This window comes from Schistocerca piceifrons, chromosome X (assembly GCF_021461385.2).
Source record: "Schistocerca piceifrons isolate TAMUIC-IGC-003096 chromosome X, iqSchPice1.1, whole genome shotgun sequence".
NCBI classification, from domain to species: domain Eukaryota; kingdom Metazoa; phylum Arthropoda; class Insecta; order Orthoptera; family Acrididae; genus Schistocerca; species Schistocerca piceifrons.
Window position 1 is genome coordinate 291,362,499 of NC_060149.1, and position 22,220 is coordinate 291,384,718.

A 22,220-nucleotide genomic window follows, 5' to 3' on the forward strand; every position below is an offset into this window, starting at 1 on the left:
CTCTGCTGTTCCTGATCTATATAAATGACGTGGGTGACAATCTGAGCAGTTCTCTTAGGTTGTTCGCAGATGGTGCTGTAATTTACCGTCTAGTAAGGTCATCCGAAGACCAGTATCAGTTGCAAAGCGATTTAGAAAAGACTGCTGTATGGTGTGGCAGGTGGCAGTTGACGCTAAATAACGAAAAGTGTGAGGTGATCCACATGATAATATTGTGGGGAAGGCGAGCCAAAGGTTGCGTTTCATTGGCAGGACACTTAGAAGATGCAACAAGTCCACTAAAGAGACAGCTTACACTACACTCGTTCGTCCTCTGTTAGAATATTGCTGCGCGGTGTGGGATCCTTACCAGGTGGGATTGACGGAGGACATCGAAAGGGTGCAAAAAAGGGCAGCTCGTTTTGTATTATCACGTAATAGGGGAGAGAGTGTGGCAGATATGATACGCGAGTTGGGATGGAAGTCATTAAAGCAAAGACGTTTTTCGTCGCGGCGAGATCTATTTACGAAATTTCAGTCACCAACTTTCTCTTCCGAATGCGAAAATATTTTGTTGAGCCAAACCTACATGTAGATGTAGATGTAGATGTACTGCAAACAATACAAACGACACAAGACAAATATGTAGTTGCGATCTTAATTGATATAGCCGAAGCCTTTGCTAACTCTGATGGCCTGCACTATTCGCAAGATTTAGGGAAATGCACATACCCACATCGTCATATTACAGTCTTCTAGCCTACTACAAAAACAGAGTTGTAGAATGTCGTGCAGGCCATCAGAGGGTCGTCAAAAGAATTACGAAAGGCTGCCAACAAGGGTCTATATGCGGTCCCATATTGTGAAACATCGCTGTAGAACCTCCTTTAAACACTCTTGATGACGACAACAGGGTGACAGGAGTAATTGTGTATGCAGACGACGTAATGATGATTATATCGGCCACCTCAATAGCAAATCTTGAACTAAAGGCAACACAGATATTGGAAAAAGTAAATAACTGGTGTAACAACAACAAATTTCAAACAGCAGCCAACAAAACTGCGTACGTACTGCTAAAGGGAGCATTACAAAGAAACCGAAACAATCAGACTTGACAGTACCATCATACAACGAAAACTTACGACAAGATACCTAGGAGTATATGTTGACATAAACTCTCATTCAAAGACCACGCAAAACTCGCAACTGAAAAAGCGACGAAACTGATGCATAAACTAGCTAAACTCAACACTGCGTATTTTAGACTACCACTTCAGATGATACGAATCTACCATATCGCCCTGTTTGAGTCCATTCTGAGCTTTGCAGCCAGCACACGGGCCCATAGTCTCTGTCTCGCATAGCACAAAACCATAGTATGAAGCGGACAGAGAAGCATCCTTTTAAAAATATCATAAGTGTTTGGGACAACATCTATAGAGGCATTATGCGTCGTGCTGGGTGTATACCCAGTAGACATTCCTGTAAGTTTCAGAGCTGCAGTATACTGGATGAAAAATGGACGATAGGACAAAGTACAGCAAATTACTTGCCAACAAATAAGTGACAAGAAACAACTTAATGAATTGCGAAATGACACCCAGCCGACCGAATGGGACACAATAGATAAAGGACGCAGAGTATACACATATTTCCCGAACATCTGAGAACGAATGAACATGAAATACATAGATCCGACACACGGCATGATCCACTTTCTTACAGGACATGGACCGTATCTACAACATCTCCATCGCGTTGGACTAAGTGACACAGACACATGCAAATGTGGAGAAATCGGCACAGTGGAACACGACACACTATATTGCGACGTGTTTAAACACATACAACCACTCCATCACTTTTGTCTCTCACTTAATGTAATTAAATTAGTATCTCCTTTCTCCCCATCTCACGTAATATGTCTCTCACACTTCAATATTCCGTGACTCGCTCCAGTATCCCTGTACTGAGTAAATAGCTTTTAAAACAATCTTCTGCTCATGTGACAAGTGTCACGACCTTTACAGCACACTCTTTTGATGCAGTCCTCCCTCTCTCTTGGGAAAAATTATTCCAAGACCCAAACTTGCACCCTCACTTCCCCACATAATTTGTTCTAGATACTAGCTTCTGAATTATTTAGTTATCCAAATCAGAATATATCGTCTATCACAAAGCACGTTGCACCGAACTATCAAACCCAATGGCATACTAGTAATTATCAACTCTACTAATTCTATTTTACTCTTTCCACAGGTCAATTTGACAAGTACTTCTTTAACCACCCGTTCTTATACCTGGAAACGATAGTAGAGACACAATATCTCTCCTGTACCACCTATATAAGATTTTCGAAAAGATGCTCCTCAGCAGACTCTTCCTGGCTCTTGACGAACAGATCAGTTCACAACAGGCAGGCTTTAGACCAGGCGAAAGTGCTGGCGCACACGTTCTCATTCTCACTCGATTCAGTGAGGATGGATCTGAAATCTGACAAATCAGAGGTGTAGCTTTCACTGATCTCAGTGCTGCATTTGATACATTGAACTACGGCATATTATTACAGAAGATGTTGTGCTCAAGAAGGACTCCACACCTACCAGTTTTGTGTAAACTTTGCTACAGAATCGAAGGTTTGTCGTTGGCCTTCAAGGTCAACAACGTAAATATAGAATACAGAAAAATAAATTGCTCCAAGGAAGCATGCTGGCTCCATTATTATTCAGAATTTACACTAATGACCAACCACTGTCCAACAACACAAAAAGTTTTGTCTATGCAGGCAACCTGGTAATAGTTTACCAGAGTGCAACCTTCGAAGAGGCAGAACTCATTCGTCATAGCGCCCAGGAGGAACTTGGCACATAAGGCTAACCACCTAAGATCAAACCCATCAAAATCCCAGTTTTGCGCTTTCCATTTCTAGTACAGTCAATGGAAAAAACTGGAGTAGTCACAAATTTTTGAAATCCTGAACAACGCTGTGCGAGCGTTGGCGTGAGGGGGTGTTTACATATCACGTATATTCGTTTTTATTGAATAACTCGAAAACCGCAGTTTCTAGAGAAAACGTTTCCCAGTATAAAATTAAACTACATTAAATTTCCTACAAAAATGGTTTCATTCATTTTTTTCTAGGACTAATAGTTTCCATGTTGCAAGGGAAGGAAAAGCGCAGATTATTAAAAACGTGGTTTCAACGATATATAATAAATGTTTATCTTTAAATGAAGTGGGTTAAAAACAAATATTAAATGTCTGTACCACATCTAAGTGTCTTAAAGCCGTATTAACTGATGCACTGTGTTCCGACGATGTAACAGTGTATAAGGTGGGGGGAGGGGGATCTGTGACGTCACTATGTCACGATAAGTAATTACAGGGGCTTCTCAAAGTTATGCCGACCTTGCACAGCCCACTCTATCAATCACGGAGATGCGGTGCGCAGACGTGCCCGGAGGGTGTTTATTTTCAGCGCGCTAACACTACAGCATTCGTAGTGGGGGACGTTGCCTGTCCCGGAAGAATACTACAGCTGCCGTAAAGGGTGAGTAAGAGCCAGTTTTTCTTCTAGCAGTGTAGAACAGTGTGCAGAGATTTACAAAGAGTCTGCTTATGCGCATTAGTATTATTAGTAAGTCATATCTGCATTCCGTTTAGTGTTAACGCATTTTGCGGAAAATAAACATCCAACGGGCATGTCTGTGCACTGCATCACCACTCGATATTGATTCATAAAGCATGCTGTGGAGAGTCGGTATAGCTTTGTGAAACATCCTGTAATTGCTTCTCGTGACATAGTGAGGTGGACAGAGGGGGGGGGGGGGGGAGGGGGGTGAATCGCCTGATCGATCTTAAATTTGCGGAATTATGAAGGAGGGAAGGGCATGATCACAATCTGGTGACCTGCCTTCCCTCGCGCTCCTTACCCCACGCACCATCCCCCCGCCCTTCACTCTGTTACACCCACAGAACACATTTAATGTTTGTTGTTGACCTACTTCATTTAAAGATAAACATTAATTTTATACCGTTGAAACAATATTTTTGATAATCTGCGATTTTTCCTTCCCCTGCGATGCGGAAACTGTTAGTCCTAGAGAAAAAATTAATAGGAACTTTTTTTGGAAATGTAATTTAGTTTGCTTTTGTGCTGGAAAACATTTTCGCTAGAAGCCGCGGTTTTCGACTTATGCATGAGAAAAAAAGCAACCTTTAAATCCCAACCCCCCCATCCTCAACCGAATGCTCACATCCCATCGGTCAGGATTTTTAGTATGCTGTTCGTGACACTTCCTCCCTACCACTGTACAAAATTTTTCGACTATAATAAATTCTTTCCGCAGTCGACATTTTTTAGTCTTCGTTGACAGGGCTACTCAGGAGCAGAGAGAAGTCGAGGAAATTACATTTCTCTCGGAATGGAGTCCTCTTGGAACACTCTTTCACCCCAAAGCACCAAGGAGTAACACTGGATCTCTCTCACACTTTTAAAACACACTGCTCCAACATCAAGCATAAAGTCAGTGTCAGAAATAGCATCCTGAGGATGTTACAAGCTACAAATTTTTGTGCAAAACAGCAGGTTGTTAAAACCACAGAAGTGGCTCTGTGCTGCTCTGCTGGAGAATATGCATCCCCTGTGTGGTATAGGTCAGCCTATGGCCTGGCCGTAGACCCTTAAATGAAGTTTGCAGGTTAATCACTGTATGCCTGAAACCAATCCCTGTAAAAAATATATACTGTCTTGAAGGCATTGCACCTCCATGTATTCGTCGAGGAGTCACTGCTGATCAAGAACGACTAAAGGCTGAGAACGTTGAAGCTCACCCTGGACATCAACAGTCTCAACAAAGGCTGAAATCAAGGAATTATTTCCTCCAGACATCAAAATCTTTGGAAGTACCTACCTCCAGATAAGACAAGACTTTCATTGTAGACATCACCCTGCTGGCTGTAATGAGGACTGGTATGTTTGGGGGTCCCTTAACCGAGTAGCAACTGGTGTCGTCAGGGTTAAACCATCGTTTAAGTCATGAGACTTCACATCATAGGACAGCAATCGCGACTGTGGCCAAATTCGGAAGTCAGCCACATGTTCCGCCGTTTCTGCCGATTTTCACGCTGAGAACAAGATCTATTGTTTACCAGTGACGAAGTCCTAGCTGTGGCTCAGTTTTGGAGAAACGTTATCTGAACATGGAGTTGGTCAATTCCTTTGCTTGTTAATTTACTTTTTATGATCTATGTAGATATAATTATGATTGTTATGTAATCAAGTGTATATTTATCTGTGGAACTGTATATATTTAGCGTGCTTCTGTCACGAGAAAATAAATAAAAATCTACCTCTTTACATTTTACGCCGTATACTCGCTCCAGTAACTCCCCATGAATGGCTGTGGCTTCCAAACTCTTTTTGCATTTAGAGATTTTCTCTAAAAACATCTCTTACTACCGATCTTGTGCCCAACATTAATAAAGCATACACAGTCGTGGCGACAATACGTATTAACTTGCCTTCATGGATAGGGTTGGTGATATAATCACTTACTGCGTACTTTGCTACTTCAGAAGGAAAGAAGGAAAAAAGTTAGGACTTAACGTCCAATCGACGATGAGGTCTTTAGAGACTAAGCATAAGCTTGTATATGGCAGGAGTGGATAAGGAAAACTTTGTGACCTTTCCAATGGAACCCTCCCGGGATTCGACTGAATCTGTTTAGAGAAACCGCGAAAAACTTAAATGTGGATGGCTGGAAGGGAATTTAAACCCCGCCCCTCCCTATGCGAGTCCACTGGCTTTACCGAATTTTTTTCGGGCGATTTCTGAAATCTACCGGACAACGTGTGTACTTAACATGACTCAATCCGCGGCTAAGCGTCTGACTTGCGGCATATGGTTCTCTTTTATCAGCGAGCTCTCATTCTGTCTCAATAAAACTCTCAATTGTTCGTGCTCCAATTAGAGCTGTCTTGCACGTGGCTTGCGAGATTGCGCACAAAGTGCCCATAGTGTGAGCAAAAGAACTAACCTTTGTAGAATAAACTGCAGTAATAACACTTGTATTGTATCAATTAGGACCCACTAATTGTTTAAGGTGGTGGGTTGTTTATGTATCATATATTGAAGAATAAAGATTTTTTTTTAAAGTGCTGTTGTACTCCACACTCGGCAAATTTATACCAACTGGCTGGCAAGTATAGCTAAATTTGGAGCACATTACCAATGCTGCGATACTTGAAATAAGATAAAGTCCCATGAAGATCTTTGATGTCATGGTGCTTTACACCACCACTTAATAGTATATAGATAGATATTTCATACAGAAACTTTTATACGTGGCCCCATCGACGCATGACACAGCGCAGAATGCTACTTTTTCCTGATTGAGAACATACTGACTGACGAGCGAATTGTGTCGAACAGTAATTCCTTTTATTCTAAAACTACGTTCTTAGCACTGTAGTGAAGCTTTGACGATTATGCATAAATGTTGTAAAGGGTATAAGCGCAGATATTTCTATTCAGCACTGAGGGCGGTGTACTGAACAACATTACATCAGCATTTACGTTATTTGTAGACTAATAAGTATAGTCACTACAAGCCGTACGTTTTGGGGTTGGTTAGTGGGTCCTCGTACAGGTGACAAGAGCAAGCCGTTAATGCTTATTTTGTCCCGGGCAGCAGGTCAGATGGTGAAGTGTGGATGCGCGGACGCAAAACGGTTAGTCTATACTGACAGGTTGGGTTGATTTGACGGGGGATACCAGACAGCGAGGTCTTCGGTCTCATCGGATTAGAGAAGGACGGGGAAGGAAGTCGGCCGTGCCCTTTCAAAGGAACCATCCCGGAATTTGCCTGGAGCGATTTAGGGATATCACGGAAAAACTAAATCAGCATGGGCGGACGTGGGATTGAACTGTTGTCCTCCCGAATGCGAGTCCAGTGTGCTAACCACTGCGCCACCTCGCGCGGTCTATTGATAGGTGTAGTCCACTTAGTGGTGCAGTACAACCATGCAGAAAATATCAAGTCGTAAAATTTGTGACGCGTTTGTGGGAAGGCTGCTAGAAGCAGAGAAAAAACTATTAACACATCAATGTGTGCACATATTAAGGTACCATATACACAAATATATGCACTTATACACGTTACACATTGTATATTACGCCCATTCTTTGATACTGACAGTTATATCCAAAACCTACTCAGTACTATTTCCATATTCAATGATATACGTACTTTGTACCTCTTCTAAACGATGCTAAAAACTTATTAGAAAACTGCGGCAAACATCTAACTCATTTCTCTGAAGCAAAGATGTACTCTAACTTCAGCGTCACCAGTGATCTTCCTCATCTGTTCCCGAGGTTCGAAATGTTTCACGACCACCCTTCAATTGACAGCCTGCCGGCCCTAGAGGACTGCAACATCAGTCCCAATTGAGTCTTTCCTCAAGTTCCTCGTGCACTGTGTTTCCTAACTTCTCTCTCACTTGACCTCGGAACAGACATATGTAAGGCATAAATTTTAAACAGTAATGACAAACATACTTCTTTCACTTTTTATTAGTATTTAAATAAGGTTATATTCCTCCAAAAATCTGAAAAATAAAATCATTCAACATTTAAAAATATTATTGGATGTTTAAAACAGTTTTTGGAATTTTAAAATTGTACATCCTTTCAAGTTATGAATTTAGGATTGTTATACACAGCATTCCACATTATTACACATTTTAGTGCAAATTCAATCTAATAAAAATGACTGCCCCTTTTTGCGATACACATGTTACAGATCCGTATTTTCTGAGCAGTCTTCACATGACGGTACAGAATGAGACAGACAGCCACTTTCCGTATCTTTTGCATTTTTTTTGTTTTTTTTGTTTTGTTTTTGAATTTATGAAATCGATAACTCTGTTTTCTGGAACCACGTTTTCCTCAGTAGTAATCCAGGGTAGCCGTGCTCCCAGGTGACGAATATTCCTTCTGAGATTCTTCTGGTTATCTCCCTGTGCCGTGTGTAGTCTTATCAATGCCTAACCCAGCTGCTTGAGAAATAGCCGCTTTGAAAGTCTTTAGATATCCAGTCCTGTGTCTGCTTTGTGTACTACAAATGCATTTAAACCAGCAATGTTCAAGATGGCACGAAACACGTACGATGACTGGCCTGTTTTTTGCCTTCCAGCGTTATATTCTGAACACATGACATCAGCCACATCCCAGAAAATTTCGGGAATCGTTGGAGCAAGGACTGCTTACGGTTACTCAGGAGCTTCCACCAAGTTCAGAAAGTCGGCAGAACCCAGAAGATCACAGTCGGTGACATGGTCCTTCTCCAAGAAGACATCTTGCCCTAATATCCTCGTATATGGAAAAGTGCGAGGGTAAATGACTTACGAATTGGCCGGGACGGACTTTTTTTTTTCTTCCTCACTACTCCGGAGCGAAGAGAGATTATCAGGCCGATCCAAGTGGTTATATCGCCGCAGTTTGTCCGGGGTGGGGAGCGTTTCCGGGCACAGTAGTATTATGTATTATAATGGTTTTGTATGACTTTTCCGCCTTAGTAAATAAAAAAATGTTCTTGTTGTTGTGAAAGCAAGAGGCACGTCTTATTTATTTAACTTGGAATTACAACGAATAACTTGTAAGAAACTTGCCGGTTGTTGTCCGACATACAGTTCCAAATTTTTTACATAATATGTTTTTTCATCTTTCGAGATAAATAGAGATAAATATTTTCATGTCATACTTTCCAAGTTTTGAAGGATTGTACATTCTCAAAGAACAACGCTCGGTAATAGAATGTAACATTTCATCCACAGTAAGGTATTCACTTGTTGTGTAATGCAGTCTGCAGTTTTTTGGGAATCCCTCCTTGACATCACTAAGGGGCCCACATGTCCTTTTTAACGTTCTTCTCTCGTGTGAATATTATCTAATGTAACACATCGCAAAAGATAAAGAAATCTTCGCAATGAGATTCTTGGAGGGAAAGTATATGTTCCAAGTGTCTCAAAATTCTTCCATATTCATTTTTCCTCCATGAAGAACGCTAGAAATGTACAAAAGTCCCAAAAATGCCTTTAAGTCCTTTTTTTTCAAGTTTCTGGTGGTATTTTTGTCACTTTTTATTAAGAAATCTTACGTGATCTATGTACGTGTTTGTGCTCTCTAAAATCCAAGCCGAGCAAAGCATCGTCAACGAACAGTTTCCAGGCCTTGACAATGATATTAGCATTTCTGACTTCGCCATTCACACAAGGAAAATGAATACCGTAACTATATTGTGAAATGTGATGCGGACATTTTGGTTGGGAACATTTTTCAGTCATTTAGTTTGTCCATCTCTCGACACTTTACCGAGCGAGGTGACGCAGTGGCTAGCACACTGGACTCGCATTCGGGAGGACGACGGTTCAATTCCGCGTCCGACCATCCTAATTTAGGTTTTCCGTGATTTCCCTAAATCGCTCCAGGCAAATGCCGGGATGGTTCCTTCGAAAGGGCACGGCCGAGTCCATTCCCCGTCCTTCCCTAATCCGATGAGACCGATGACCTCGCTGTCTGGTCTCCTCCCCCAAACAATCCAATCCAATCCAATCCAATCTCGACACTTAGTAAGATGATGATTCACTGGAAGAGGGATCGCAATCAAACACACTAGTTAATAGAGAATATCGATTAGTGTTAGCATCAGTATCTATATCTCAATAGTCAATATCACATTTTAATAACAGTTTTTCAATGTCTTTCTGACTTAGTGGATGCTGCCAAGCCAATTTCGAACCGTTTTATTGCACGCAGTCCCGATAGCAAGAGAAGTGCAAAACTGGAAAAACCTGACTTAACGGACGAGCTGGGTGTCTCAGGCCCACAACACCTTCCTTCCCGAGTCAAAAATGAACTGGCAAAGAAAATGGACTGATAAGTAATCGCCTCTAGGTGCGTTAACTAACAGCTACGATGAAAGACTTACTCATAAGCAGCGTACCTTTGTGGATATTTTTAAAACAAAATGCGCTTGAGTCAGAGACGCAGCCCGTGCATTCCAGGGTTAATATGGCGGCATGTTTCTGGCTATTGTTCTCATTTCCTCAGGCATGTCAGCCCATCTCCCTGCTGCTTAGCAAGTTCTGCCACACTAGCTGACTGTTGCTTGTTGACAGTGTCAATTTCTCTGTCAGTAGCGTTTGCGCTTGTCGCCCTCACGTGAAGTGTAAGGTAACACTACAGTTGCTTGATCCTGCATACAATGTATATCTGCTGCAATGTTTATCGAGGATGAATCCGACCTCCACAGTGAAAATGTTGGAGGTTGTTTAGGAATACCTTCTGAGTATTTTGATGTAAGGTATCCATGGTTTCCAGCGACTTCTTACAGAGAAATTGCATTTTGTTTGATTTCTTACTCACTTTATCCTCGTGTCTGTATAGCATTAAAAATATCTGCACAAAAGTGCATATTTCAACAGGGTGTGCTATGGACCTTGTTCCGAAACAAACTTGTTCCGTTCACTCATTACACTTGGTGTTGACAGCAGTAAAGCTTACTCTTCGCCCAGGAGCTGGTATTCAGTACTGCTTGGTTCTGTCTCGGTTAGTTTTCAGATAGCGTTAGTTGCACTTTTAACAGTGATAAACAGCAGTATGGATAGGTTTACTGATAATGATTTGACCTGTATGCACCTCATTGTGGGTTTATTGAAGGCAATGGAAGAGTGGCACAACGACTCGATGCTGAGCTGTTTCCACGATGACAGCAACCATATTGGTTTTCCATCTGAAGGTTGTTATACTACTCTTTGTTTTTTGCTTTACATTTCGGTGACTACCGACTCTTTCACTATTATGAAGGTATTATCATAGAAGTAAAGCTAATTGGGGCAACAATGAGTCACCATTAAATTATTATTCCGTAACGAGCCACCCGAGACAGTGCGTCCCTTACACTAAAATATTCGGCAAGTATTCTTTAACAGCCTTCACAATATTATTGCTGGAGTTCGAGTTCAACCTGTATATTGCCGTTATCAGACACAGTTTCCTACTACTCCATAATGACCAAATTTTCCAAAGCATTATTAACTTTTTCTGAGACCAAAAGCAGAGTATTTTCTTTTGTACAAGAAATAACGTTCTCTGGACACAAAAGCTTGATCAACACTACAATTTATCCAACAATATAACCATCATTAGGAACAGACATATCAATACACATCGAACTTAACAAAACTGACTCGCACCCACGCTCTCCGTCCAATTGCCCATACTAAAACTGACATATGATGGAATAAAAACGTTACAGTCGTAATACGAACTCTGCCTCTCCGTACTGCCTAGCTTTTATAAAGCAAATCTTGCTTCTGCGTAACCACACTTCACTTCAGTTTCTCTAAGTTGTACGATGTCCGTCAATTTGTAATACATCGAACTGTATTAATAACGAATTGTCCATCGATTGTCAATTTCTTCCATTTTCATTGAGTGCCAAACTACAAAGAAGTAAAATCTTTAGTGCATCGTGCTCAGATAAACTTGTAACTTACGAACTGTTATTATTATAGGCTTCACTGATAGTCATCAGGCGCTTACAGGCACATTTAAGAAATGGTGTAATAAACGGTGTGGTTACATTTAAGACGAGTATCATTCAAGACAAAGTAACAATACGACAGGCATCAACCAATCTTAAGATAGTTCATAGAAACGAGAAATGTTTATCAGCAATTAACAATCAGAGCGATTTGCTTAGGTTTAGAAGACAATGGTGAGTACAGGGCGATGCAATACATCCGCGCATACGGCGGACTCATTAGCGGCGTCTTCTCTGCAGCTCCTTCACCAAAATCTGTATGTTGTTTGAGAATGATGCCACTGAGTGGTTGTACACACCTCACCTAACAGGTAACAGTTATTGGCCCTTAGGATGAGCACTTCGTTGAAGCTAAACAACAGCATTCAAAGTCGATTACTTCGGCCCTGATGAAGGCGTGACCGGGGGAATACCGGCATCTTAAGAGATTTCTCGTTTTATTTCGGAATCTGTCACTTCCACGAAAAAATTCATAGCACCCTGTGTGATCCAGAATGTTAGATACATAGCTGTACCAGAAAAATTGAAAAATGTTTAATACCTTCGAAGCGACATAAACATTTTCTTAAGCCTACAACTTGTCTATATTGCCCCGAGTACCTGGGTAATATCGACACCTTTAGTATGAAATACAGCCAGAATAAAATTCTTGTTCTAAGAAAATAACACATTTTATTACTTTAACAAGTATCAAAATACGTATACAGGTGTTCAAGTTGGAGAGATATAAATCGACTTCAGCGTTATTGAAGCCTATAACTCTGTTGATACTTATCGCTGATGATTTTCTTAAGCTTGTTTCAGGATTTCTCGGTAATATTATTGAAATAGTGCTTAAGGCTTAGTTTGCCGGAAAGGTCATAGGAAATTCTCAGCGTCTCAACCAGGGAAATGAAATATAATAATTGTGCCAATGTAGTCAAATGACATTAATTTTTGTTCTCGTTCAGGAGTAAGAAAATAACTTCTTCCTGAGGAATGTTGCATGTCGGAATTTGATTTTATTCTATCATATACTATAATTTTATTGTGTTCAGCTCCTTTAATATGATCTTCAGTGATTTCCCTGACTTCACTAAACTTAACTCAATTTCAAGTGTTTCTTCGATGTCATTAGCCCCCTCTGATTTTCTTGTTCTTGTCCTTGCCATCTGAAATTACGTGTAAGGCGTTACTTAACTGCAAACAACTTCTTTTCTGAAGTTCAGACATGGGAAAATATCGATGCCCGGTTGACATTGCCGCATATTCGTCTGTTGATATTACCCCACTCAGACATCAAGGCAGTGACCAGACTTCAATGGCACTGCTATTGCTCGAAAATTTACAAAATCAGTGCTGAAAGACGCACTAGAAAACATAATATCTACCTACATTATAATTATTACATTTAAAAAGTATTGAAATGCTTACCTCAGTTTAAGCGTAAGCCACAAACAACATCAATATTCAATAGAAACCAATTTTTAGCACCACAATAAGACTGTCGTTTACAAGGACTTGTCGCCTCTGCAGCCAACTTTTGTCATTGCCCGCTGTGTTCCAGTACTAACTCCCACTGAGGAAACGATGGTGTCGATATTGCCTGGGGTGTCGATATTCGCCCGTTCTCCCCTGGAGGATAATTGACCTTCTTCAGTTTGTGTGAAATACAGCTCATGTGTTAATCAGAGGCCGGCCGCTGTGGCGGAGCGGTTCTAGGCGCTTCAGTCCGGAACCGCGCTGGTGCTACGGTCTCAGGTTCGAATCCTGCCTCGGGCATGGATGTGTGTGATGTCCTTAGGTTAGTTAGGTTTAAGTATTTCTAAGTCTAGGGGACTGATGACCTCAGATGGTAAGTCCCATAGTACTTAGAGCCATTTGAACCATTTTGTTAATCAGAGTCGCTGCTTAGCTTCCTTTATCTGCCGCTGTGTAGCAAATACGAACAGGACCTAAAGGCACCTAGGCGCTTTCCTCAAGTGGCTGACATTGCAATGCCACGAAGCTTATGACTCTTCAGAAAACACGGGCCGCACTTGGTCAATAGATCGTCTTCTGCAAACGTCCTCTGCGTGGACAATAGTAAGTGCCTCATCTCCAGATCAGCTAATTTGGATCCGTGTCACGTCGCAAAGTCTCTCTGGCCTGGGAATGTATTCGTTACACTGCGCTGTAGTCAACGGCTACCACAGGTCGACCTTTGGGAAACATAACAGACTCGTATATGTCAACACAGTAAAGTCTTGATAACCGATTTGAAATACTGAAATGGATCTGAAAAGCGTATGTACACAACGTGAGAGAGAGCGACCACAAAAATAAAAATAGGATCACGCAATGTCAGCTGACAGACAAATTTTATATTTTCCTCGTTTTAATCTCTCATGTTCTATAGCATAATTTGAGCCAAAGCAAGCGCATAAGCGCATTCACAGAACTCGTCACAACATCTTGAAGTATTATAAACTCAAATCCTCCTTCACGGTTTCCTGTCTGTATACGAACATTAATCTCGAAAACTGTTGTAGGAATTATGATACGGTTTCCATTAATAGATAGACTGATCCAAGAATAAAATTTATGTATCTAGTTTATAAATATCTTAATGATGGCTGTATCATATGTTTATTGTTATCTGTTCCATATTTCACAGGCGTTTGGAGTGACACCTCGTGTTAATGATGGAAGCCGCGAGGTGGTAAGCTACAGAGGAGGTGGTAACTTGGCAGGACAAGCAGTGAAGTAAACAGCTCCCGCAACCCTATATAAAGGGTGAGGCAGAAAGGATGGACGTTTTTAGAACAGCTAGTATTCAGGCTCAGCCGGTCGGAGTGGGGGGGGGGGGGGGGGTGGTGATGTGGTAACGTGATCGGTAGCTCCTGCCATTTTGTTTAGTCAGGATTATGCAGCCGTGGACCGTGCAGCATCGCGTGTTTAGCACGACTGTGAGTCTATCGTTGCAGTGCAGCGTGAGTTTCGTCGACATTTCAATCTCGCTAGACATGATAGTGTTCCCACTCGTAACACCATTTTACATTGGGTAGAATCATTTCGAACACGAGGAACAGTTATGAACAAAAAACCACCAGGAGCTCTTCACACAGTTCGGACGCAAGAAAATGTGGAGAGAGTTCGGCAAGCCATATTCCGTAGTCCTGGTCGATCTGCTAGAAGACACTTGACTGAGCTGCGCCTCAGTAATCGCTCAGTAAGGTGTATTTTGCACACTAACCTAAAATTTCATCCCTACAAAATGGCCATTGTGCAAAAATTAAACCCAAGAGATTATGAAGAGTGGCTAAACTTTTCCAGAGAAATGGAGGCCATATTTGAGCAAAATGACAACATTATTTTGCTTATGAGTGATGAAGCTAATTTCCATTTGGATGGAATAGTAAATCAGTAAAACTGTCGTTATTGGGCACGTGAAAACTCAAAACTACTGCATGAGAAACCAAATACATAGTCCCAAGGTGACTGTTTGGTGTGCTGTGACAGGTACAGATGTTCTTGCTCCATACATTTTCCAAGACGAGAGCAAGAACACTGTAACCGTAACCTCTGAACGACATAGAGAGATGATCACTGAATTCTTCCTACCTGAATTAAGAAGAAAACGTACTCTTATCCGGCGAGTGTGGTTTCAGCAGGATGAAGGTACAGCCCACACCGCAAGATTGACTATGGAAGCAATTAAGACTGTTTTTCGTGGTAGAGTTATTTCCCAGTTCGGAGACATTCATTGGCTTCCTCGTTCCCCTGACCTATCCATATGTGACTACTTTTTGTGGGGTTACCTCAAATGACGTGTGTACGTGCATAAACCCCGTACACTTGAAGAATTGAAGGAAGCTGTTCGTGTGGAAATCGTCCAGATAGACAGAGGCATGTTTCAGAGCCAACTTCCGAGAGCACCTTGAGAAGTGCATCGCTGAAAACAGCCGTCACCTGGGAGATGTTTTCAAGCATTAATTTTGTTAAATGGCAACATTATTTGAGTGTTAAAAGTCCCTCGTCACGCGTTTCTGTCTGTGTATGAAGGTTAATCTCACGAACTACTGTAGGGATTTTGTTACTGTTTTCAGTAATAGATAGACTGATTTATGAGGAAGGTTTGTGTATATTATTTATTACAGCTATGCCAGACAAGTCACCTGGCCGTAGATGCTTACTGCCACCCGTGCCAAGCGGCGCAGGTTGCTTGTATCCAGGTTCCTTGGGGTTACTTTTTATACAAATCTTCTGTTTTATTCCGGCCTTGTTAATTTTGCAACTCAGATCTTCAAAAAAGGAGGAAGATCATCATCTGCATGAAATTTCTAAAAATCACCTCTAATTCACCTATCCCATCCCTTAAGCAAGATGGATTATACTTTTTAGTGAAACTGAACATACTAGACTTTCAAAATAAGAGAAAATTTGATTTCTCTGTTTGACTTGTAAAAGAAAACTGCCCTGTTCCTACTTTTCCAATGGTGCCATTTTTTAATATTCTTTGTAACACCTAGAATGATGGTGTTTTGGTCAACACCCTGAATTAATATTCGGGAGGAGAGTTGTTCAGATTAGGATTTTTCGTGGTTTCCCTCAGTCGCTTAAGGCAAATTTTGGAATGGTTGCTTTTAAAACGATACCACCTAATTCCTTCCCAATCCTTACGATCCTTCTACAATCCGGGCAACTCTCCGCCTCTAACGACCTCATCATCGACAGGACGTTAAATCGAAATAGTCTTTCCTGTGTCTCCAATGACATAAACGATGCCTGACTCTTCTTCGTGTTCTGTGTCCAATTATGTCCCTACACTGACACCGGCGACTTGGTCCGCGTCCAATGGGTTATGTACGTATTAAGAGCTTCATTTCCTTTTGCAGTGCACCGTACTAATATATTTTGGAAGTAGACTGGAAGATATGAAATGGCTTTGAAGCCAACTATTGATCTAATAATACGTTGATTTTATACCAGCAGCACGACATTGCTGTACTTTCTATAAATACTGAGTGAATTTTTGTATTTAGTCGTATCTCACTTAGTATTTTAACTAATTTTCATCCGAAAGTTGCATGTATGAGTTAACAGGTATTCCGTCTGGTACTGCAGACCTCGAGTTTGGTGATTAGCACGTTACCTAACATAACAGCTCTTCATTCACATTTGCAATCAGTTTCTGAATTTATTCTTCAAGTTTGGAAATTCGCACTTCTTTCAGAGCTGTTATTATCTTGTGCGAATAGTTACTTTCAGATCGAAGCCTATTACGGCATTAACTTTCTGCTACGCTTCCTATTTCTCACAGCTGGCTTATTTACGTTCTGTCAGTGGTTTTTAGGTTTTTTTTATATCTTTGGTACAGCGCGCTATCTTTCGCAGATTATAATACACAGATGTCTCTTCTCTCGCGATCAGGTTGGTAACTCTCGAGCATATTTGTATTTTTGCAACTGTTGTCATTTTATGGTCGCTTTGATTTCATTTTTTAAAGATAAATTATATTTAGTTACCGGCTGCTGGACTTTAACGGGATTTCCCAGCTTTCTAGAAATACAGCATAATACATTTAGGTGTTTGATTAAACCATGAGCTAATGAGTCAGTGATACAACTGGTACTGCTTATTTGTAACAACTATTTTTAAGGAATAACGAGTCAATGCTTAGTGCACCGTGATTGTTACCTAAAACTCCTTCTTACGAGCAGAAAAGAAAGTTAACTAACCACATTGAGGGCAGACACTTGTTGCAAAACACTTTTGCTGCACCACTCCTCCCCATATCGACTCTAGCTTCACCCACACCTCGCATCCCCATTTAAAATCAATCAAATTAAAGTGTGTGCACTATACTGAGGCTCACTGTTCGTAAATCACTTAATTGCTGGACTCCTTGCTTCTGAACTGATAAAAATTGGAAGACCTCTGGCTGCCAACGCTTTGTGTCTGACCATTGTCACTGATACTACTACTACTACTACTACTACTACTAATAATAATAATAATAATAATAATAATAATAATACAGTGCAGGCCCTACAGCAGTTTAGAAGTCATTCTGTATTTACTGTTGTTTTGTGGCGTCAGTTCATTTATCGCTGCAAAATCAATAACGAAGTAAGTTCTAAAGTGTTTCATGAACTACTATCAAGTGGAAGAAGGCATTTTCATCACATATTTAAGCATGTGTGATGATATGTCTCAATTTTGATGTTATGAATGTATGGAACAAAGTACAAAGCACGTTTGTAGTGGATGGTCTATGTGAGGAAGATATAGTTTAAACATTCACTTCACAAACCGTGGTAAACTCCATCACATTGCGTCACACGTTAATACCGGTACTAGTATTTGAAAAAAATGTAATTAGAGGTAAGTTACGTTATCAGTATTACAGTATTACGAAATAGTGATAATAGTAAGATACTTTAAAAGTTTCTGTCTCAGTAGGGCTGTAGCATGAACTACGTCGAAATACGACATTTCTTTAAGAAATCAGTTCCAGTAGATGCAATGTAGTATTTATTTGCATGTATTTATATATTTCTGCACGACAAGCTTGTCTGTTTCAGCTTACAATGCCATTTTCAGGTCCACATGTGAGAGTTGTGAATAATGAATCTAATTTACATCTTACTTATGATCAAGAACGTATTCTTAAAGATTACGTTTCTACTTACGTCTAGGTGTAGTTGACAATCGTATGGCATCCAGGGACCAATTGTGAGCTTTTTGTTGTGGAATATTGTTATTATAATCACATAGCTGTTATAATCTTGTTATATATAATTTGACACCTACTAGACAGTTGGGACTCTTAAATGCTACATATTTACGGATTTTTTTTTCTATTTTGGATCATGCATGACTTCCAAAGATAAAAAAAGCGTAGGTATATAGCATCTAAGGATCCGAGTTGGCAAATAGCTGCCAAACAATTAGTATTAAGAAAAATTTCATATTATAACAGCTGTTGTTGTTGTGGTCTTCAGTCCTGAGACTGGTTTGATGCAGCTCTCCATGCTACTCTATCCTGTGCAAGCTTCTTCATCTCCCAGTACCTACTGCAGCCTACACCCTTCTGAATCTGCTTAGTGTGTTCATCTCTTGGTCTCCCTCTACGATCTTTACCCTCCACGCTGCCCTCCAGTACTAAATTGGTGATCCCTTGATGCCTCAGAACATGTCCTACCAACCGATCCCTTCTTCTAGTCAAGTTGTGCCACAAACTCCTCTTCTCCCCAATTCTGTTCAATACCTCATCATTAGTTATGTGATCTACCCATCTAATCTTCAGCATTCTTCTGTAGCACCACATTTCGAAAGCTTCTATTCTCTTCTTGTCCAAACTATTTATCGTCCATGTTTCACTTCCATACATGGCTACACTCCATACGAATACTTTCAGAAATGACTTCCTGACACTTAAATTAATACTGGATGTTAACAAATTTCTCTTCTTCAGAAACGCTTTCCTTGCCATTGCCAGTCTACATTTTATATCCTCTCTACTTCGACCATCATCAGTTATTTTGCTCCCCAAATAGCAAAACTCCTTTACTCCTTTAAGTGTCTCATTTCCTAATCTAATTCCCTCAGCAACACCCAACTTAATTAGACTACGTTCCATTATCTTCGTTTTGCTTTTGTTGATGTTCATCTTATACCCTCCTTTCAAGACACTGTCCATTCCGTTCAACTGCTCTTCCAAGTTCTTTGCTGTCTCTGACAGAATTACAATGTCATCGGCGAACCTCAAAGTTTTTATTTCTTCTCCATGGATTTTAATACCTACCCCGAACTTTTCTTTTGGTTCCTTTACTGCTTGCTCAATATACAGATTGAATAGCATCGGGGAGAGGCTACAACCCTGTCTCACTCCCTTCCCAACCACTGCTTCCCTTTCATGTCCCTCAACTCTTATAACTGCCATTTGATTTCTGTACAAATTGTAAATAGCCTTTCGCTGTATTTTACCCCTGCCACCTTTAGAATTTGAAAGAGAGTATTCCAGTCAACACTGTCAAAAGCTTTCACTAAGTCTACAAATGCTAGAAACGTAGGTTTGCCTTTCCTTAACCTTTCTTCTAAGATAAGTCGAAGGTCAGTATTGCCTCACGTGTTCCAACATTTCTACGGAATCCAAACTGATCTTCTCCGAGGTCGGCTTCTAACAGTTTTTCCATTCTTCTGTAAAGAATTCGCATTAGTATTTTGCAGCTGTGACTTATTAAACTGATAGTCCGGTAATTTTCACATCTGTCAACACCTGCTTTTTTGGGATTTGAATTATTATATTCTTCTTGAAGTCTGAGGGAATTTCACCTGTCTCATACATCTTTCTCACCAGATGGTAGAGTTTTGTCAGGACAGCTACTTGATTATAACAACAATCTTTCCCAACAGAAGATTCGCAGTTGGCCCCTGGATGCCATATGATCGTCAACTCCATCTAGACGTAAGTAGAAATGTACTGTATAAAAATGCATTCTTGATCATAAGTAAGTTGTAAATAAGATTCATTATTCACAATACCCACAGGCGCACTAGAAAATGGCACTGTAAGCCAAAACAGACAAGCTCGTTGTGCAGAAATATCTAGATACAAAAAAAAAATGAGTATGACATTGCAGCTACTGGACTTGATTTATTGAAAAGAGATATTCTACAAATAGTAAATTTTCGTGCACCCTTTTGAATTTAGCTCTGAGAAAATTAGATTTTAATTACCGCCAGGTTGGAAACCGTCGCTATAGATGGAACACAAGAGTGGATTATGCAGGGACGTGGAAGGAAAGACCATCCTGGCACTTGTGTTAGGAGATTTAGGGACAGCACGATGTCTGGTAGCGTGTAAGGCGCCAGGAGATGCTGTAGCGACCGGCGCTCGGCCGCCCGGGTAAGCGTTTTTCATGCCTCGCCGCTGACAGGACGAACCGTTACTGAGCAAAAACGACAGTGAGCGCCCGTGCGGCTCGGGTGTCTCGGTGAGGAAGACGCGGCTGTTTTTAAAAATATGTGTACTGTCGTTTCAAGCAACCTTCGCTTTGCAACTGTTATGTTCATTCGTTCGGACTGTGAGAAAAACCAGGCAGCGCTCATTTTGCTTGTCCCTACACTAGAAAAAAGAAAATACACTATTGACCATTAAAATTGCTACACCACGAAGATGACGTGCTACAGACGCGAAAATTAACCGACAGGAAGAAGATGCTGTGATATGCAAATGATTATATTTTCAGAGCATTCACACAAGGTTGGCGCCGGTGGCGACACCTACAACGTGCTGACATGAGGAAAGTTTCCAACCGATTTCTCATACACAAACAGCAGTTGACCGGCGTTGTCTGGTGATACGTTGTTGTGATGCCTCGTGTAAGGAGGAGAAATGCGTACCATCACGTTTCCGACTTTGATAAAGGTCGGATTGTAGCCTATCGCGATTGCGGTTTATCGTATCGCGACATTGCTGCTCGCGTTGGTCGAGATCCAATGACTATTAGCAGAATATGGAATCGGTGGGTTCAGGAGGGTAATACGGAACGCCGTGCTGGACCCCAATGGCCTCGTATTACTAGCAGTCGAGATGAAAGGCATCTTATCCGCATGGCTGTAACGCATCGTGCAGCCACGTCTCGATCCCTGAGTCAACAGATGGGGACGTTTGCAAGACAACAAGCATGTGCACGAACAGTTCGACGACGTTTGCAGCAGCACGGACTATCAGCTCTGAGACCGTGGCTGCGGTTACCCTTGACGCTGCATCACAGACAGGAGCGCATGCGACGGTGTACTCAACGACGAACCTGGGTGCACGAATGGCAAAACGTCATTTTTCGGATGAATCCAGGTTCTGTTTACAGCATCACGATCGTAGCACCCGTGTTTCGCGACATCGCCGTGAACGCACATTGGAAGCGTGTATTCGTCATCTCCATACTGGCGTATCACCCGGCGTGATGGTATGGGGTGCCATTGGTTACATGTCTCGGTCACCTCTTGTTCGCATTGACGGCACTTTGAACAGTGGACGTTACATGTCCGATGTGTTACGACCCGTGACTCTACCCCACATTCGATCCCTGCGAAACCCTACATTTCAGCAGGATAATGCACGAACGCATGCTGCAGATCCTGTACGGTCCTTTCTGGATACAGAAAATGGCCAGCACATTACCCGGGCGGCCAGCACATTCTCCAGATCTCTCACCAATTGAAAACGTCTGGTCAATGGTGGCCGGGCAACTGGCTCGTCACAATACGCCAGTCACTATTCTTCATGAACTGTGGTATCATGTTGAAGCTGCATGGGCAGCTGTACCTGTACACGCCATCCAAGCTGTGTTTGACTTAATGCCCAGGCGTATGAAGGCCGTTATTACGGCCAGAGGTGGTTGTTCTGGGTACTGATTTCTCAGGATCTATGCACCCAAATTGCGTGAAAATGTAATCACATGTCAGTTCTAGTATAATATATTTGTCCAATGAATACCCGTTTATCATCTGCATTTCTTCTTGGTGCAGCAATTTTAATGGCCAGTAGTGTATGTATTTCCGAAAGAGGATCTAAGCTGTTGTCTTCTCGTATGCGAGACGAGTGCCTTACCACTACGCCACCATACGAAATCGTCAGCCGCCACGATTTCGCTGTGGCAG